Source organism: Pistacia vera, unplaced genomic scaffold, assembly GCF_008641045.1.
Source record: "Pistacia vera cultivar Batoury unplaced genomic scaffold, PisVer_v2 Contig133, whole genome shotgun sequence".
NCBI lineage: Eukaryota > Viridiplantae > Streptophyta > Magnoliopsida > Sapindales > Anacardiaceae > Pistacia > Pistacia vera.
Genome location: NW_022195391.1, coordinates 1,366,444 through 1,380,000, shown reverse-complemented (window position 1 = coordinate 1,380,000; position 13,557 = coordinate 1,366,444).

Sequence of the window (13,557 nt, the reverse complement as noted above, 5' to 3'; positions counted from 1 at the left end):
TTCAATTTGAATTGGATATCTTTAAGAGGAGGGAGAGATCAGAATGAAAAAGACACACGCCTCTCTTTCTCTCTTCTGGAATTCGTTTTTCTTGAGTTTTTCATAGCCATGAGCGGTTAAACTTTCATAACTTGGTCGAAGGAAACGGAGACCTTGGAATCAATACAACTATGAGATCTATCTGTTTTTAGTGTTCAATTTATGTTTTGAGTATTGGATGTTCTTCTATGCATATTGTCATGATTGTTGCGTTTAATTACTAGGAGGCCTACTAGTTTATTATTTGTTGCAATCTACTGCTAAGTTAGATATCAAATCGGTAATTGTTTGATCCCTTTAACTTGTGAAGCAATTAGGGTTTAAGAATTTGCTAAATCAGGAATTATTAAGTCTTAAGAAGAACATTCAACTAAATTAAATACAACTGCTTGAGTTTGTGTTGTTTAGCTTCATCGATCTCTCTAGTCCTTAAGGCTGCCACTAGATTAAATCTTTAGCGCTTGTCTAGGGTTGTTTAGTAGTAAGATTAATTAGATCGCTTGTTTCCTAATTAATTACAACTAAGGAGAGATAGGAAATAATTCCAACGGTGAATACTCAAAGTAAGAATTGATTTATTTTTGCATCAATGATCAGTTGTAAGATTCTGATGGTAGATGTTGACTTAGACCAAGTTTCGTTATTTTGATTGATTTCGATAATTTAGGTTGAATTTCTTTTCTTGAAATTGTTTCTGTTTTTACTCAAATTCCCCCCATACTGGTTAATGTAACATAAAACTCGGCTAGACACTATCCGTGGGAACGATCCCTACTCACACTATTATGTGTATTTTTAGGGTTTTAATTCCGGGTTCCTAAGACAACACACCATAAACATATGAATCAACATGGAAATAGAGAAACCAATCAAACTCAAATAACTAATATGGGTACCGCTTGACATTATAATTCTGATGTATATAGGGAATAATTAGCTTCATATATTGTTGCAACTGATCAATCTATTAATATGGTTGAAGATAAATATTTTGAAAGATTTATTAAAAATTCATTTTTTCTAAGATTTAAAAGTTATTCTAAAACTGCAACTAGAAATGATTTAATAAAATTGTTTGGGAAAATGAAATTAGAATTAAGAAATAGTTGTCATGTTAGTGTGGCTTTAACTGCTGATATTTGGAGTGGTAGAGTTGAACAAGATTATATTTGTATAACTAGTCATTATTTTGATAACGAATGTAAATTAAATAAATCTTTATTAGGATTTATATTAATAGATGTGGATTATATTGGTCAACAAATTTATAATAGAATTGTTGAAGTTTTAGAAGATTATGATATTGTTCACAAAGTGATAAGTTTAACTTTAGATAATGCAAGCGTTAACAGTAGAGCTATAAATTTTTTTAAAAGTAATTTTCTTTTTTTTGACAATTTGAAGTTTTTTCACCAACGTTGTGCGTGTCACATTATTAATTAAATTGTGACAAGTGGTATGAAAAAAATTAAAAATAATATTGATAGAATTAGAGATTCTTTAGCTTGGATTTCTAGTAATAATAGAAGAAATGCTGAATTTCAAGATACTTATATAAAATCAAATATGTCTCCTAGAGCTTTTGCATTAGACATGCCTATTAGATGGAATAGTACTTATTTAATGCTTGATTGATGTTTACCTTATGCAAATTTAATTAGTTATTTTTTAGCAAATAATAGGGGTCCTCATTATTTGGTAGACAATGATTGGCATATAGCTCGAAATTTTCATTCTTTTTTTAATTTTTTTTATCAATCACTTTACAACTTTCTTGTGTGTATTATCCTACTAGGCCATTGGTAATACATACAATTATAAAATTTTTAGATTAATTTGAAAAAAAACAGAAACAATGAAATTTTAGCGGGACCAATAGAGGCAATGGAATTAAAATTTAAAAAATATTGCAAACTCATTCCTTTTCTTTATTGTTTAGCTACCATATTTGATCCTAGAATTAAATTAGCACATTTAGAAAATAGTTTAGACACGTTAAGTGAAAATTTATGAGATGAAGCATATGCCAATCAACTAGGAGAGATAAGAGAGTATCTTGCAGAGGTATATTTGCAATATGAAAACAGGTATGTGAACCAGCAAAGAGGCGAAATACCTGAGGAAGTAGCATCAGAAGAAACAAATGAAGACTTTGACTCCTAGAGTGCACTTAATAGGCTGAAAAGGTCTCGAACTCGAAGCATCGCCTCCTTTTCAGAAGTATCAACAACGAATATACTGTCCTCTATGTAGCTACAGAGTAATGAGCTTCACCAATATTTAAGAACACCCCCGACGTGCTACCAGCAGATCCATAACAAAAAGCCAACTTTGATGTCTTAGAATATTGGAAAACTAGAAAATGTATTTTTTCGGTATTATCAAGACTTGCCTTGGATGTTTTCTCTGTTCCTGTCTCAACCACTCATCCGAACAAACATTTAGTGTAAGTGGAAGAATTTTAAATGACAAGAGGACTAAACTTTCACCAAAATTGATTGAAGTTCTCACATGTCTTCGAGATTGGAAACAGTTGCGTCATTAGGATCAATACGAGGTTGTCGACAATACTTTAATAGAATCATTTCAATTTTGTAATTTAGATGATACAGATGAGGGAGGTCCCAGTGAACCCTCAATTTAGTTGTTTTGTAAATTACAACTTGTAATTTATAAATTAACTGTCAATTATTGCACTATTTTTTCCTTACTAAGTTTTTGTTCCAATTGCGTTTTTCTTGGTAAGGTTTTTAATGAGGCAATAATTGCTTTCTTATTTTATTTTTTAATAAATGAATAAATCTAATTTTTCTTATATTACAATTTAATTATATTAAAATTGAATTAACAATTGAAATGTTAACAAAAAAAAATTAATTTAATTGAATTATTGATATTTGAAAAGTTAGCTAAAAAAAATTACACCAAAGAAAAAAAAAAATTTCGGTCCAGCCCGGCCTGGTCAGCACAAAAACCCACCGGGTTAGGGTTGGTTGGCAGGGCCGGGCCAATCTTTCTGGCCAAATAGGCGGGCCTAACCTGGCCGGCCTAGCCTATAATTTTACTTAACCTGCCACGGTTTGGGCTAAGTGGTTTATTTTTCCACCTTTAGCCACACCTAACAAGCCACAGTTGTGGCTTTGAGAAAGGCTGCGGTTATGGCCTTGTAAGGCCACAACGGCGACCTCAAGAGAGGTTGAAGTTGAACTTTTTGTTTTCTCAAATTTTTTTTTATTTTTTTTTTTATTGTTTGTGGTTTGGAGTTTAAAAGATTTTATTATATTTTTCATTAGATGTGTTGGTGGACCGTGGAGCTTGTTTGAGCTTGTACACTGTATCTGTTTCACCCTTGATGACAAATCATTGAGGTTGATTAACAAATACTTCTTCACTGAGTTCTCAATTCAAGAAGACTAATTTGAAATCAGGTTGGCACAATGTTAGGGCCAAAATGTCCTCAGCCTAAATAGGATAACGTGTCCGACAATGAGGAAAAACCCATGCCCAATCCCGGTGCGGCCCAAGCCAGAACTCCCCGGATAAGGCCAATTCAGTACGAAGTACAATCGGTCCAAACCATCTAGACCTAGGCCTCCTAACCCCAGTACACCTCCTGGGCTCATGGTCAAGTCCAGAGTTCACGGTCACTTATGGATCACATTCCTACTCGAACATTGATAAGGTAGTCCACTACCATCCCAATTCCTCCAAGGTCCGTGTCAGAGTCGTACTTGGAATCCCTTTCACGCCAGGATAATGGGGCCAAAGGATATATCCCTGGAGGAAACAGATTACTATGAGAACTCCCAATCCCACCAGGATTGGGAGACCAGGTAGTCACTATTTAAACAGAGGCCAGTCCTTTCACAAGGGACCTTACATTACACCTTCAGACCTTGAAGTTCCCGCTTGAGAACTTCAAATTACAGCCATAGTCATAGTCCCCGACTAGACTTCTAGTAACCTCTCTACTCCTTAGCCCTAACTAAATCAGCCTCTTTCAGACTTGCTGACTTGAGCGTCGGAGTGCATACGGCAAACATCACCCTGATATTTTCCATCGCTTCACGTTTGTTTCTCTACGTGTGCAGGTACAGCAGATCGCTAGTGGCCTCAACCTCATGGGATCAGTCCCTCCTTTCGTATAGGTAGATTTTTACGTCTATAGTTTGGCGTTCATCGTGGGGCCTCTAGCAATCATTCGGCTCAACAAACCCTGCTACGTGAAGAAACTTTCCATGGCTGACAATTCTGACAATGCTAACCAAGGCCTCGAGGCCAAATTGGAAGCTCTGACCGCCCTCATGCAAAGAACTCAGATAAGGTGGCCGCACTAGAAGTTGAGAACACTACCATCCGAATCGAAAACGCCTCCATCAAGGCCGAAAACCAGTCTCTGAAAGAGAAGGTAAGTCAGTTTTATGATTTTGAGCTTCTGCCTTGTCAGTTACCACCCAATTGGTTCCATGCCTTGGTTCCATCTATGCAGCCTCTCCACACGCCAGAGCACAGACTCGTGGCCTCAGATAAAAGGTCGTGTCAATTATGTTCGTCGGTGGTCGACGATTCGGTCCTGACTCCTAGAGAAAGGGATCTGCCAATGGAACCCTACTCGGTTGATCCGCTTCAAGCACAAGATCAAGGCGTCCAAGTGATAGAAAGTCCACTACAAGAAGAACCACCCATCCTTGCCATCCTACCTCACCTCTAGTCAACCATCCCTACACAAACTCCATTCGGCTCGGTTCACCCTCGTGGGTCGAGTGGTCACCCATACCAAAACATCCTGCTCGAGTCCATCCATCCCAACGGAGCGAGCAAGTACCAAACAACCCCCCTAACCATTCATGTTGGGCGAAACACCCAATCAATTACAATGGGAGTCACCCAATCGGATGGAATGAACGGTGATCCAAGCTACCAAGCGACACACGAAGGAATGATCCACTAGGCTACACCAAGTGGAATGACCCAATAAAACGTGCCGAGTGCGAACCCTATGGTCGACCAAGTCAAGCGGGATGACCTACTGGTATCCTATCTCCCATGGAATAGATATTGGCCAAGAGACTAGCCAACGTAGAGACAATGATGAGGCGCATACCAAGAATGCCGATCCCCACCAAAAAGAGCAAGCCTTACTGCTACACCGATTCGCCCTTCATGGATATGATTGCGTTAGCCGACATGCCCCACAAATTCACTATTCTCGACATGAAGCCCTATGACAGCACAACCGACCCAGACAATCACATAGCCTCATACAAGCAGCGAATGTTCACTATCTCGATACCTCGAGCACTGAGAGAAGCCTGCATGTGTAAGAGTTTTGGTTTAAACTTATCTGGTCCAGCTCTTCAATGGTACACCAATCTCTTGAATGGTTCCATCGACTCATTCGCACAGCTCACCAACACTTTCGGGGAGCAATTCGCCAGCAGCAAAAAACTAGAGAAACTATCGGCCGACCTGTACAGAGTATACCAGAGAAGAGGGGAGCCGTTGAGAGAGTACGTTAGCAAATTTAACAAAGAAAAAATTTCCATTCCTTCCTGCAACCCCGAGACAGCCGTAGATGCCTTCAGGAAGGGTCTCCTCCCAGATGGAGAATTATACAAAGAACTGACGAAGCTTGGCTGCACCACGATGGAGGACACCTTGGCCAGAGCAGTGATTCAGATAAGGTGGGAAGAAAATGAGATGAATCGGGCAGTTCATGCCAGGTATGACCCAAGGCGGAATGATAGGAGGCCAGAGCTCAGATCGATGGAACCCCGTTACCAACCCTCTCCACGTAACCAGAACAAAGTCGAGAAACCATATGATCGCCAGCCACTTAGAATCGACAACAGACCAATCGGCCCGATCTGATACAAAATCCCAAAATACAATCTCAACGTCGAACCAGTCTAGGTCGTGGCGATCATGAAAGGAATGGGGTCTAGCGTTAAGTGGCTAGGCAAGCTCAATGCTGAAGCAAGGAGAGATATGACCAAGTGGTACGAGTTCCACGGCGACCATGGACATAACACTGGGGACTGCATTGCCTTGCGGTTGGAGGTCACCGCACTATTGAAGAGAGGACATCTCCGAGACCTATTGACAGATAAAGGGAAAAACACCATCAGCCAGAAGAACACTAAAGAAACATCTCCACCTCCATGGGAACCTACCTCGAAAGGATTTTGCTCGCTTATCTTCGAATGGTCAAAGACCAGTGGGGTCAATTACTCCTCAACTAAACGCTATGCCAGAGCCAACAGCTACCATGAAATCCAATCCATCTATCTGCCTTCTCGGTCACACTCCCACTAGGTAATTCAGTTCGAAGACAACGAGTCGGTCACCTTGGCCGCCCCCCATCACGATGCTCTAGTCATCTCCTTCCAGATCGCCAACATCCTGGTCAAGAGGGTATTCATAGACGGAGGATCCTCAACAAACATCCTTTTCCTTGAAGCAATGAAGGCTATAGGTTTGGAAGAAGCAAACATCAACAGACGGCCGACCCTACTGGTCAGGTTTAGTTCCAAGCAGAAATACACCATTGGAGAGATCGTCTTTCCTATTTACACCAGCGGCGTAGACAAGTAGACCGTTTTTCTAGTGATCGACTGTCCCTCACCATACAATGTCATCTTGGGCCGACCTTGGATCCACGACATGCGCATGGTTCCATCCAGCTTCCACCAAACGATCATGTTTCCTACCAAATAGGGAGTATGGGAAATCAAGGGTGACCCTAAGGCTTCTAGAGATTGCTATAAGAATGCCTTCAAGAGCAAAGGTAATGCTTCATAGCAATTACAGTCTCATCCAACCCTCCTGACCGAGCCAGATCAACCATCTATGGAAGAGTTGGATGAAGTACAGATACACCCAGAAGACCCTGAAAGAAAGACCCAGATAGGTTCTCGCCTCAGGCCTGAGACAAGAGAGAAACTGATAGAATTCCTCAAACAAAACCAAGACTGTTTCGCCTCGTCCCACGCTGACATGACAGGAATCAACCTAGAGGCAATGGTCCACCACCTCAAAGTAGATCCGAATCACCCACCAGTGAAGCAGAAGAGAAGGAAATTCACACCAGAGCGTAGGGGTGAGCGATTTCGGGTACCCTCCATTTTTCGGGGGAACCAAAACCAGAATCGCACAGTGCAGGTTCCCAAAAAAAGGAACCGAAACTGGAACCGCACAGTGCAGGTTTTTCAATTCAAGGAACCGGAACCTAAAATGCAGGTTCCGGTTCCTTTCCAGGGTACCCTGTAAAAAATCAATTACCCCCCTATTAGTTTAAAAAATGACAAAATACCTTAAAAGTTTACAAGTACACCCCTAACAAATATACTATTTGGGTTTAGGGTTTAATTATAATGTAATATTATAATTAATTAAATTTTTAATCATTTAATTAAGTATTGTAATATTGTTTATGATAGAATGTTATAATTAATTAAGTAATCATACCATAAATTTATAATGTAATGTTATAATTAATAAAATTCTAATCATTTAATAAGTATTGTGTAAATTAGTAAATTACTAATGTTTATAATATAATGTCATAATCAATTAAGTAATCATTTAATTATGTAATGTTATATTAATTATATGATCATACTATAATAATATAATGTAATGTTATAATAAATTAAGTAATCATACTGTAAATCTATAATTTAATATTATAATTAATTAAATTTCAAATTATTTAATTAATATACTAATGTCTATAATAGAATGTCATAATTGATTAAGTAATCATATTATAACTATATAAGGTAATGTTATAATTAATTAAATTTTTAATCGTTTAATTAAATAATGTAATAATATAGTAAATTACTAATTTTTATAATTTTATGTTATAAATTCATTATTAATTATGTAATCATTTAACTATGTAATGCTATAATTAAGTAAGTGATCATAATGTAATGTAATATAATAATGTTATAATTTAATTGAGTAATTATTTAACTATAATGTAATGCTTAATTAATGTTTATAATGAAATGTTTATAAGGTAATGTTATAATTAATTAAATTTCTTATCATTTAATTAAGTATTATGCTAATGTTTATGTAGTAAATTAGTAATTACTAATATTTATAATATAATGTCATAATCAATTAAGTAATTATTTAATTATGTAATGTTATAATTAATTATATAATCATACTATAATGTAATGTTATAGTGAATTAACTATTAAGTAATCATACTATAAATTTTTAATGTAATATTATAATTAATTAAATTTTTAATCATTTAATTAAGTTTGTACTAATGTTTATAATAAAATGTTATAATTGATTAAGTAATTATACTATAAATCTATAACGTAATGCTATAATTAATTAAATTTTTAATTATAAGTCAATTAATTAACTATTTAATTATGTTATAACTTATAAGTCAATTAATTAAGTAGTAATCAATTAATGTAATGCTATAATTAATTATACTATAAATCAATTAAGTAATGTTATAAAATTATAATTAATTAAGTAATCATTTAACTATAATGTAATGTTATAATTGATTAAGTATGATATTTAACTAGTAATTAAATTTATTAATGTTTATCAATTTATCATATATAATTAATTAATTACTAATTTATTATAGATATACTTAGAACTTGATAATTGAAGTAAATAACTAAATATATTATTACTCAATCAAATATACTATTTTATTCAAAAATAATTCTTTTAATAACAATAAAAATGCAAAACACTTTTAATTGGATCATAATTCTAATTATTCACTTAATTAATCAAAACTTTAATATTAATGTATTATAATATACTAAAGCTTTTAATATGGTGTAATTTATATGTAATAAGTATAATTGTATTCGTATATTTATTTAATTAGGTTATTCTAAAAATTTAACTTTTTTTATTTTAAATTTTTTTATATGTAAAATAATAGAAACCCTCCATTATTCATATTTCACAAATATTTCATTGTAGTCTAAGTTCCAAAATAGGTTCCAAACAGGTTCCAAAACAAGTTCCAAAACAAGTTCCAAAACAGGTTCCAAAACAGGTTCGAAACAGGTTTCCAAACAGGTTCCAAAAATCGGTTCCAAACCGGGTACCCCCTACACGTTCCAAACAGGGTACCCTTTTTACAGGTTTCGGTTTCGGTTTCGGTTCTGGTTCCTCCTCACACAAGAACCGGAATCGGAACTGCACAGTATCGGTTTCAAAAAATTGGAACCGGAACCTACCCGCACAGTACCGGTTCTGGTTCGATTCCGGTCCCTGTTTCAGTTCTACCCCCCGGTTCCGGTTCTACCCCCCGGTTCCGATTCTACCTGCTACCCGTGCTCACCCCTACCAGAGCGCAACCGAATCGTCAATGAAGAGGTTGAAAAGTTACTGAGTAATAGTATGATCAGAGAAGTCCACTACCCTGAATGGCTGGCAAATGTCGTGGTCGTAAAGAAAAAGAACGGTAAGTGGAGGGTTTGCATTGACTTCACAGACTTAAACAAAGCATGCCCTAAGGACTCCTTCCCACACCCACATATCGACATGATGGTCGATGCGACCGCAAGCCACGAGCTCTTAAGCTTCATGGATGCTTTCTCAGGGTACAACCAAATCTTGATGCACCTCGACGACCAAGAGAAGACAACCTTCATCACAGAAAGGGGAACCAACTGCTACAAGGTGATGCCATTTGGTCTCAAGAACGCCGGGGCTACCTATCAGCGGCTAGTCAACAAAATGTTTACCGAACACCTCGGGGATACCATGGAGGTTTACATTGATGACGTACTGATGCGTGTTTCCTACAACATGCAAATGTAGCAAGTATGCTAGTCGCACAAGTAATAGAATGATGAGTGAGTATCGTTCCCATAAGGATTGTTGCTAAGCACTAAGTTTTCTACTATTTTCAAGTTGAAGCAATCAAATTCTTTTGGATTTAAGGGAGCAATTTAAACCATAACTAAATCAAAATTTTACTAAAATAAAAGTAAACTATGAAAGCAAGATTTAAAATATGGATAAAATCAATTCAAACAAATGGGTAGGGTTTTGACTTCATTCGGACTCTATGGGTTCTTTCTAAAGAATTAAACTAAATTCATATTCACATGCATTGATTGTAAATCGAACTCTCTAAAGTGTCAAACACACCTTCTCAGGCTATGTTTTCCTACTCTTCCCTATTAACCTTCCACATCCAACAAATTGAAGGTTAATAAATCTAAGCTCATTAAGCACAAGAATCCTTGATTGATTTCATTTGTTCTTGAATCTATCTCTAGCATCCAATACTACAATGATGATTACCCAAGAAGCCTAACATGATTCATTTCTCAATCTCATCATGTTCATCACTTATAAACAGTAAATTCAGAGTAATCACACAATCAAAGCAAAATCATATGAAAAGAAAAACAATCTATTACTTAACACATGAAATTCCGAATTACAATCAAAACCCTAACCGAAAATAGGTTAGTTCATGGTTGAATCAACAATACAAACAAAAGAAACGAAAATACCAAAATTCAACATAATGCAAACAAGAGAAAAGACAAGATATCTCCCCAAATGACGAATCCACTGGTTTAATCTCGAATCTTCCCCTTTTTAAATCTAAGTTCACCCAAAAATGAATCTAAGAAAATGTAAATAGCTCCAAACCCTACTCCAAGACGAACCCCTGTAAAAAAGACTAAGCTTTTCTTTTATACCTCGCCCAAAATCCTAAAAGAACACTAAAAAGTAAAACTGTGCGTTTTACAAAAACTGGAAAATGTAGACTTCGCCGCGGTGAAGAAGGAATCTCACCGCGGCGACAAAAGAAGCTGAATCTGGTGCGTGACTGGCTCATTTCGCCGTGGCGAAGCTTCCTGAAGAATTTTGAAATTACATAATTGCCCTCCGCTTGCTTCTTTGCTTGAATCTTCGATCTTCGGTGCTTTCCCTTGGGAACAAGCTTCATCGTGCTTGACTCTGCTTCAGAACTCTCCCAACTTCTGAGATCTGCTTGTTTCTGAGTCCAGAAACTCCAAATCTGTCTTTATTCGCTCAAAATGTCCATTTTAACCTGAAACACGAAATGTAAGAAATTAAGTAGCAATTCAGGCATAAATGAACTAAGAAGTTTCTAAAATTTGGCTAAAAGCTTAAATAAACTAGTATAATCCTCGGATTATCAAATACCCCCAAACTAGGGACATGCTCGTCCCCGAGCATCAGGTACAAAACAAGATAAAAGAAAAACACAAACGTTCAAAAACACAAAACATCAAATGACAAAAATTGAATAAGAGAAACAAGAGACTCGACTCACAAAACAACTGCCTAGAATTTATACCAATCTCAAAAGTTGTTGCAAAATTATTAATAGAAAAATGTTTAACACTCCAAGAAGTTATAAGTTGCATTGACTTTCTTTCTCAATTGGTCCCCCGAGTAGGTAATCCCCACTTCAATCTGCCTTTCGACTTCCCGGATTATTTTATGTAGGAATGCAAAGTTTATCAAATGGTGGCAGACTCCATAAGCCTAAATATCTAACTACTCTCCACTAATGAGGACTAGACAAAGATAAGAATCAAATGGTCTTTATAAGCTTGTAACACTGGGCTCGGGAAGTGGGTTCCAAGAAAACGAATATTAATAACAAAGTAAGAGAACTTGGTTTTCCTCATGCAAACACTCAAATCAAATCGAACTCCACTTCTTCTCAACCACCAATCAACGTGTCCACTAATTTACAACCATCAAACTTGTATCTTTCTTATTTTTGATACTACATATGCGGCGGGGGAAGTGTGTCTAAGGTGTACATGGCATTGTTATACCAGAGGTCGCCAAGTACTGCTAGGCAATTTTTAAGGCGGTTACTGGTTTCCAGCCGAGGTACCCTTAAACTTGGCAAAAGACGGGGGTGAACAGTACTGCTATAGGGCGCCCAGGTTCTTTTTTTATTTTTTTTTATTTTTTTTTTATTTATGAAAAGAAGAACAAATCAATTGAATTGAGGTGAACTACCTCTTTTGTTTTTATTATCCTTCTCACAACCCCCAAACTATTCCTTTAGTTTATTCGTACAACTCTTCTCGTTCTTTGTGTTTGCATTAGGATCGAATTCTCCTACGGATACGACAGAGTGTTTAGGGTATAAGGATCGGACAATTTTTGGTTTGCCAAGAAAAATAAAGCAATAATAATTCATACGGCTCAAATAGGCGACTAGGGACAATTTCATTCATGGGTCGGCTAGAAAGGCTCAAACGTTCCAAAAAGAATGCCTAAATCATCTCCTCAACCATGTCTAATCCTAGAATTTCGCCTCAAGCACTTCTCTACTAGGTTCTAGAGTCCACCAACATTATCAAAACTTTACCTAAGTACATAAAATGAATCTAAGCATGCTGAAAAAGTGACAATGGTGGTTGAACCACTCAACAAACCTCAATCAAAATTCAGTCAATAAACCTAAACTTGAAGCAATGCTTAACATTTCTCAACAATAAAATCGCAACAATCCAATTCACATCATTGATTTATACAATTCATCATCGGCAAAAACAATCAAACCAAAGTAAAATAAACAAAATAAAAAATTTCTAATTTTCCTACCCCTAAACAAAAGATGACATTGTCCCCAATGTCCCATTATGCATAAATTAGGAATAGAAAAACAAAAATAACAAAGGTACGAGATAGTTCCTTGATTAATCTGTAAAGTTTCGCTCCACAGTGCACACCCGATCTGTGACCTTTTCATCACCCAACATCTGTCAAAACAATTGAAAATGTGGTGTCCACTATGTTAGAAAAATCCATTGACTAATATGAAAGTATTACAACCTAATCTCGTCCTTGCAACAACTACAAATTAAAAGAAAATGAAATAACTAAAGCAACTACCACAATCCAAAACAAAAATATAAACTGAGTTTACTGTTTGAAATGAAAAACAAAATCAACTAAAAACAAGTAAAAATAAAGAAAAACAAAAACAGGTGCTCCGGCACTTATTCTTCGCCTCCCTCGTCTTCTTCTTCTTCCTCTTCTTCCTCTTCCGACTCTGAGCCCATCCACTCATCTGAATCCCAGTCAACCCATTGGAATTCTGTAGTGTCAACGTTGAGCTTGTTGAAGCTACTCTTCTGCATATCATACATCATCTGGGTCTGATCAGCCAACCAATCTTGACATTTTGCCGTACGTTTCATCATACTTAGCATCTGCTGTATCATCTCCTTCTGTGTAGCTGTGGAGTTGGAGGATGTGACAGAGCCTTGTGTGGATCTCTGCCGTTTTGTTCCTGCTCTTGGTTGCTCAGCTTCTGGACGTTCAAGATGCTTTTGAAAATAATATGAATCGAGGATGGGGGCAGCATGAATACGTTGCTCATCATCATACACCTTGGCTCCAGCTCTAATGCACAAGGCTGTAATGAGAGGTGGGAAAGAGTAACTTGATCGCCCTGGTTTGGCGGCATGATGAATGTTGTTCAACATAATTTGTCCC